We start from the raw sequence: 8,750 nt of genomic DNA, 5'->3' as shown, positions 1-8,750 counted from the left end.
TATGCATAATAAAATGAAAGATTGCCATGTCCTGTAACATCTTCATGATCTTTGGTATTTTGAGTCCATTGTTGCAGCTATTGGGTTAATCCGTCTCACTGAGGGTTTCCCCCATTTTGGTTGGCTCTCTACTTTACCAAACATGGTACCTTTTTCTAGCAATTGGTTTTTCCTGATGACATGTTCAAAGTAAACAATTTGAAGTCTCACCATCTGTCATGGATTGAGTTGTGTCCCCCCCGAAAATATCTGTCAACTTGCCTAGGTCATGATTACCTTGTGTGATTCTATGATTGCCTATCATTTTACGATCTGATGTGGTTTCCCTAAGTGTTGTACACCCTATCACTATGATGTAATAAGATGGATTAGCAGAAGTTATGTTGATGAAATCTATAAGATCAGGTAGTGTCTTAAGTGAATGTCTTTTGAGATACAAAAGAGCAAAGTGAGAAGAGAGACATGGGAGCCTCATACCACCAAGAAAGGAGTGCTGGAGCAGAGCATGTCCTTTGGGTCTGAGATTCCTGCACTGAGATGCTCCCAGACCAAGGGAAGATTGATGACAAGGGCATTCCTCCAGAGCAGAGAGAGAGAGAAAGCCTTCCCCTGGAGCTGACGACTGAATTTGGACTTGTAGCCTACTAGACAGTGAGAGAATAAATTTCTCTTTGTTAAAGCCATCCTCCTGTGGTATTTCTGATATAGCAGCATTAGATGACTAAGACACCATCCTAATTTCTAAGGTACGTTTTGGTTGTATTTCTTCTAAGACTGAATGAGTAAGCATTCTTTCTATTGGGAGTCTATGGTATATTCAACATTCTTCATCAATGCTGGAGTTTGCATGCATCGATTCTTTTTCTAGTAGTAGATAGACAGAAATAGATACACATAATTACATATATATAGTTAGATGGTGCCTTGCTATCTGAAGAAAAATTTAAAAAGTAGGGTAAAAGACAAGATAGTAACTGGTTCAGGGATGAAGTCTCTCTATCATTTCTAGAAGCAGACTGCTCAAAGCAAATGAACTGGCTAAAGCCCTAAAATAGAAGAAACCTCAGCAAAATATAGCTGTAATACAATGAAAGAGCCCAGTGATGTAATAGGAATTGAGAAGCATACAATAATGGAGGCCAGGTGGAGTTGGGCCTTGAGTTTAATTTTAAAAGCTTTCCATTCAACTCAGGTTTTTGTAAAATTGAATAGAACCTTAATAAAATCTAACATACTTTAAATGGATTATTCCATGTGCTTTATGGTACAAAGATGGGCACAGTAAGACCATTTAGATAGATATTACAAAAGTACAGGTGAGTAAGTATGATGACTTGAACCATCAAGTATGGAAAATAGCAAAAGTAGCAAAATCCTGAAGACAATGAGGAAATGTTGAATAATGCATTCTTTGAGAGAACAGTGGAGTCAGGGATGCTACTAAAGCTTTGGTTGAATAAAGGCATCATTTATTGATAGGATGAAGATTGAGCAGGAAAATATCTTGGAGAGCGTAATCAACCTTTAAATTTCAAATATGTCAACTTTGAATACTTAATATATATCCTCATGGAGATATTAACTTGGAAGTTGATATTCAACCATGGATTTCAGGGAAGAGATTCTATTTGGAGATATAAATTTGGTAGTTGTAAGCATAGAGATAGAAATTAAACAATGACATAAACTAGATTTAGTCAAATGAGAAGTCTGTTTATTTAAGTAAGGACACAGCACTGTTCATTTATTACAAAATGTCAGGTATCTGGTAGGGGATGTTACTTATTTTTTAGTACTACTCTAGCTACTATTGGGCCTTTACATACCTACATAAGTTTTAGCATTAGTTTGTCATTTTCTTTACAAATTTTGTTGTGATTTTTATTAGATTTGCATAGAATATATAAACAGTATTGGTGGAATTTAGTCTTCTTAACCATTAAATTTCTATATCTCAAGAATTATTGAGATCTACCTTCATGTCAATATTTTAATTTTATCCATGAAATCCTTGAGTGGATATGTGTGTTCACGAGTGTAGGAGTGTGTGCATGCATGTGTGCGTTCATATACACGCGTGTAAGTCTGTTCACAGATATACATCAACAAAATATAATCAATAAAATACCAAAAAAGTACTGAATAGAAAATACCTAAACTAGAAAGCTACTGAACTAGTAAAATCCAAAGCAAATCACTGTCATATAATTTTTATGTTACTTTTATCAAAATATCAAGAAACTTGCAATTCTTATACTTTGTAATATATTTCAGACACAGGGCATAGTGAGGGTAAGGAGTTTCCAGGGGCAATCTCTAAGTTCAGCCTTTCCCTATCCCAAATTTCAAGACGAGTAGATGTTGATGAGTCAGCAGAAATGTCTCCCCCTCTTGTCTGGCTTTCATATTTGTGGCGCCTAAAAGCATTCTGTACCTTGTCTGCTGCACCCTTGGACTTGGACCCTGGCGCATGTGCCCTCCTCTGCCCCCCTTTTGCTATGCTTCTGTTTAGACAATGGAGGATATAAAATAGAACAAAACCATGTGATTAATAATAATCATACAAATTCTAGTTGCATGAGCAAGAACAAGTTACTTAACCTCTCTAAGCCTCAACTTTGTCATCTGTACAATGGCAGTAATAACCGTAACAGATTCAATAGAAGTAATAGGTCTTGACGTTGTGAGGATTAAGTAGTTGCCATCCAACTGATTTCATCTCATGGCAAATCCATGTTGTGTCAGAGCAGCACTGGACTCTGTAGGGCTTTCAATGGCTGTGACCTTTTGGAGGTAGATCACTAGGTCTTTCTTCTGAGGTGCCTCTGGGCAGATTGAAACCACAAATATTTTGGTTAACAGCAAAGAGCTTAATAATTCGTGCAACTAGGGACTCCCTGTGAAAGTTAAGTGACTTATTATAAACAAAATGTGTAGAACACTGCTTGGTATATTGTAGTTGCTACTTAATTGTTATCAATATATCATGAATATTTATGGCATTATCACTGAAACATTTGATAACAAAGAGAACAAAAATATAAAGTTGGACAAGTCTCACTTATGCATATTATTTAATACCATAAATAAAATCCCAGAAAATGTGTGCTATCAGTAGATAAAAAGATACTGTATTTTAAACATATATGTGTAATTACAAAATTCCTAAGATGGTCCTACAATAGGACCAGTACAATCATCCATTCATTAAAAAATATTAAGTATGTGCATATTGTTTGTCAACTGCTGTTTCAGGTCCCATAGAAATGGAAGTAAACCATCAGACAAATTCTCTGCCCATCAGAAACTTACATTCCAATGTAGAAATACACAAAAAATGCATATACAAATAGAGATACAGTAAAATTCAAAGTAATGCTAATGCTTACAAAATGAGCAAGGCATTGAAGTAGAATGTTAATTTATAGGTTAAATTAGTTGCTCAGCAAAGTTCTTTCTTAAGAGTGATATCTGAGCAGAGATCTGAATGAAAGGGGAGAGACAACCAACAGGAAAATATGCAAAAAAAAAAATACTAGGAGAGAGAACCAACCCCAGTCCAAAGGCCTGGAGGCAATGAAACAAAACAAGGAGGATGCACAGCAGAAATCAAGGGAGAGAGGGGTGCTCTGTAGTGAGGTGAGAGATTTGTCCAAAAGATTATCATGGCAACCTATAGGAGTTGGATTTATTTAAAATCTTTGAAAAGATTTGATCAGAGAGACATGCCACCTGAGTAATGTTTTAAGAACTTCTCCCTGATTGTTGTCTGATTAGACTCTAGAGGGAAAAATTGAAAGTTGGGAGAGCAGTTAGGAGGCCCTTACAGTGTCTGAGCAAGCTGTAATGGCAGCCAGGCCCAGGGTGTTACCAAGGGAGTAATTTAGAAGTGGGCAGATATGGAATCTATTCTGAAGATACAACAAAGAGAAAGTGTTGTATATATAAGATGTTAGAGAAAGAGAGAAGTCAATGAATACTCCAAATTAGAGAAAAACCCTGATATCACATCAGTGGAGGAGAAACATTTTTGGTAAAAAATAATACAAATTCCCATAGAACACTAAATACAAACATACTAATTTTTTTTTGATAGTCTAGAAGAGGCAGAAAAAAATCTGTAATATGATAAAATGCATACATACTTTAAATGGAAAATAAAACACTGTTAATGTTTTCCATCAATGTTAGAATCAAACATTAAGGATCCAATACTCAACATTTTTCTTGGAAATCGTAGATCTGGATATCAACACTGGAACCAAAAATATCTTACCTTTGAAAAGCTAGCAAAAACGAATGGTATTTACATATGATATAATGAACCTGAAACACTATTAGACTCAACTGAAAAATCATATAAACTAAAAAGAATGCTCAGAAAGTATAATTGGCACCCCATTAATATAAAGTATAACCCTGAAGAGTTATAAATTTTATTTTCTTATAAAATCAAAAATGCAACAAAATTTATACATTTCCTAAATATAAATTATCAATTTATATTTAGGAAATGTATTTTGTGATATTTATATAAAACATTTTTGCCTTGAACGCCACATAAACCAAATGAAACCCATTGTTATTGAGTTGATTCCAACTTACAGCAACCCTATAAGAGAGATGTAACTGCTCAGTAGGACATTCTTGCTGTACTTCTTCCAAGACAGATTTTTTTCTCCTTTTGGCAGTCAACGGGACATTAAATATTCTTCACTAAAACCATTATTCAAAGGCACCAACTCTTCTCTGGTCTTCCTTACTCCTTGTCCAGCTTTCACACACGTATAAGGCAGTTGAAAACACCATGGCTTGGATCAGGCACTCCGTGGTCCTTAAAGCGACATCTTTGCTTTTTAACACTTTAAGGAAGTCTTTTGCAGCAGATTTGCCTAAAGTAACACGTCATTTGATTTCTTGAATGCTGCTTTGATTGTCTCTCCAAGTAAAATGAAATCTTTGACAAGTTCAATATTTTCTCCTTTTATCATGACGTTTCTTAGTGGTCTGGTTGTGAGGATTTCTGTTTTCTTTATGTTGAGGTGTAGTCTATAATGAAGGCTGTGGTTTTTGATCTTTATCACTAAGTGCTTCAAGTCCTCTTCACTTTCAGTAAGCATGGTCTTGTCATCTGCATATCACAGGTTGTTAATGAGTCTTCCTCTAATCCTGATGCCAAATTCTTCTATACAGTCTGGCTTCTCAGGTTACTTGGCCAGCGTACAGATTGAATAAGTATGGTGAAAATAGAGAAAACAAAAATCATCAAAACTGAACCAATAAGCAGCATCATGATAAACAGAGAAAAGACTGAAGTTGTAGAGGATTTCATTTTGCTTGGATCCACAATCAACACCCAGGAAAGCAGCTGTCAAAAAAATCAAATGTCTTATTGTATTGGGCAGATTGGCTGCAAAAGAGTTCTTTAAAGTGTTCAAAAGCAAAGATGACACTCTGAGGTCTAGGGTGGGCCTGACCCAAGCCATGGTATTTTCCATTGCCTTATATGCATTTTTTTTTTTTTACATGCATGCAAAAGCTGGGACAATAAATAAGGAAGGCCGAAGAAGTACTGACACCTTCGAATTATGGTGTTGGCAAAAAATATTGAATATACCATGGGCTACCAGAAGTAGAAACAAATCTGTTTTGGAAGAAGTATGACCACAGTACTCCTTAGAAGCGAGGATGGTGAGGCTCTGTCTCACGTACTTTGGACATGTTATGAGGAGGAACCAGTCCCGGGAGAAAGACATCGTGCTTGATAAAGTAGAAGCTCAGCAAAAAAGAGGAAGTTCCTCAATGAGATGGATTAACACAGTGACTGCAACAGTGGTCTCCAACATGGTGACAACTGTGAGGATGGTGCAGGACTGGGCAGTGTTTCCATCTGTGGTCCATAAGGTCAGTATGAGCTGGAACTGATTAGACCCACCTAACAACAACAACACAACAGCAACAATGTACGGCGAGCAATTTCACATGGGTTTCACTACGTCTTTGATGTGGTGGTTGACAGGTGAAACGGTGCACTGTAGATTAGTGGGAAGGCACAACTGGACCCATGCATAACCTTGCTTATTGGGTCACAGGCTGTGACAGTGATAATTCCTGCTTAGGAGAATTTGAAAGCTGTTCATTGTGGACGTGTGAGGGACTCCGAAATACTTGCAGAAATTTCCAAGTGGGTGGGGTGCTCTAGTGTGAGCATCGGGAGGAATGGACCCCATGTGTGCTTTACATCCTCTGCAGATTATGACACAATCAAACATTCCCTTTTCACTGTCTTGCAAATTGTAAGAGAACAGGGGGAATTTTTAGGCAGGACGCTTTCAAAACACATGGCAAGAAAATTTATTGAAACATTAAATTCAAAATAAAATTTTCCTATATTTTTCTTCCTTCCCTATCTTATTTCAAGGAGGTAGTTGGACTCACAGGGTTGAACCTCTGAAACTTTGAGACCCTGAAGAGCCTGTTGTAAAAGCCTCAGCTCACTGGAGTAATCACACTGCGTGAACTGAAACCCAGGGGAGGAGTGAGAGTCGGATAGCAGAGTCCTAGAAATAGGAAAGGGGTTGGCCCTGCTTCTTGACAGTGCCCTGGGGTAGACGGCAGCACCTGAAAGGATAATGCAGGCACATAGGTACACAAACCCCATCATGGTGTTCGCAGCCCTGCCAAGGTTCTCCTGCTCCAGCTAGGAATGGAAGGAGCAGAGCCAATACTTCTAGAGAAATCACCCACGTAGGCTGGGGCAATGGGTGTTTTGAAGCCTGTCTCCAAACCTTGGTCCTTCATTAGACCCCAGGAATTATTGCATATCTGGATGAGGAGGAAACCTAAAAATAAGTAAGGTGAAAATCCACCACCCCGTCCCACCCCCCCGGCCCCCAATTTTGTAAGCAGGCTGCTCTGAGCTGGAATTCAGTTTATTTAAAGAAATATCATGCTTTTTTTCACACAGGATTTTATGCAGATTCATACTTATTATTCATTTATCCATTAAGTCAACAAAGATTTACTGTATACTGACTACATGTCAGACCCTATGCCAGGTACTCTTGATGATAACTCAGAGAAGGTCCCTCATTGTCTGATCAGAGAAAGAGCCAAGTTAACCGTTGTATCAGTTGTATATTGCTGTGTAACAAATGACCCCAAAATGTAGCACTTAAAAGAACAACCACTTACTAAGCTCAGAGTTATTCTGGTTGTCAATTTGGGGATCTTCCTATCTGGGCCAAGCACAGTGACTCGCTGCAGGCCTTCCTCATGTGTCTACAATTCGCTTCCAGGTCAGCTAGGAGCCATTTCATCTAAAATCAACTCAAAGAAACTGCTGGATCCTCTCTCCAATGGTCTCCCATCATCCAGCAGGCTGGCCTGGGTCCCTTCCCATGGGTTCTCAGGCTTTAAGAGCAACAAAAGGGCAAGTCTGAATGCAAAGTCCTTTCAACTCTCACCTTGTATCTGGTTCACTACTATCTTAATGGCCAAAGCAACCGTAAGGTCAGCCTCGACTGAGGGTGCAGAAAGACTCCTGCTGCTGAGGAAAGGCGCTCCAGAGTCTCACAGAAGGCATGGACACAGAGAGAGGGAGAATGTGTAGACCTTTCTAAAATCATCTGTGGCAAGTAAATGTAATTGTGTTTTATGTGGTGGTAAAGGGTATCTTGAATACAAAGGTGTACAGAGCAAGAAGCGGACAAATTTACCAGGAAAAGGGTCAGGGAAGATCGCAACTAGGAAGTGATGCCTGAACCAAGTTGGGAATATGGTTGGATAGTTAAGGGATGACAAAGGCCCAGAATCCAGGAAACCCCAAGAATTCTCTAGAGGCTTCAGTACAAGGTGAGGGATGGCTTGATGAGAACATTCTAAGGAGACAGAGTGAAGCCACTGGTGCATTTGTCAACAGGCACAGATCGTCTTTTGTTCTGTTTTCCAACCAGTCCTCCCTCCTATACAGTTGGGAGTCACACAACACGAGCCCCTAGCATCTTCGTGTTGAAATTTCTATTTTCTACCGAGAAGTCAACACCTCTCTCCTCACCTCCCCAACTTTCCTAATTTCTTCCATAATAGATCTCCCCATTTCCAGGATCTTTTTCTAAATGGCATCCAAAACAAAAATAGAGTCTGGAAGAAGCAGAGGTCATGGGCTTTCCCAAGTCAACTCCTAAACCTCTTATTCTGGCTGCATAAAAGTCCTGAGTCTTAGGGCTTTTTGATGAGGCCATAAGCCTAACCTGTTCCAACAGGGTCAGTTCTCTTCACCACATACTTCACCAGGGAGAGTAGGCCAGGAGATGGGAAGGGGGACAACATCTTCTAGTCAGAGTGAAGAGCCTGTGTGAAGCCTCAGAGGCTAAGGAGACCTGAAAAGGGTGCAGAGTGGATGTTGTATGACCAGGGCTGGAGAGACGATTCAAACTGAGTTAAATGAGAGGATTTGGTGGAAACAACTGCCTGTCACACTATTTTCATTCCCTGTATGCTCTCTCTCCCTCCCAAGGGATGGTAACCTCTTTGAGTGCAGAGAGAAGTTTTAATTTATTTTTAATATATAATCTCCCTCCTCCCAGCCCCCAAGCCCCTACTTCAACAGTTGCCATATTTTTCTTGCTGCCCAGCTTCGCTTCAAACTGGGCCCATAGAACCGAGCAGTGTCAACAATGATGTCACACAAGGGCTATGGAAGTCTTGGTGCTCACTCAGATGTCAACTGCTCTTTGGAGAGGGTGCCG

Source organism: Elephas maximus, chromosome 24 (genome assembly GCF_024166365.1).
Source record: "Elephas maximus indicus isolate mEleMax1 chromosome 24, mEleMax1 primary haplotype, whole genome shotgun sequence".
NCBI lineage: Eukaryota > Metazoa > Chordata > Mammalia > Proboscidea > Elephantidae > Elephas > Elephas maximus.
This window is presented reverse-complemented; position numbering follows the sequence as displayed.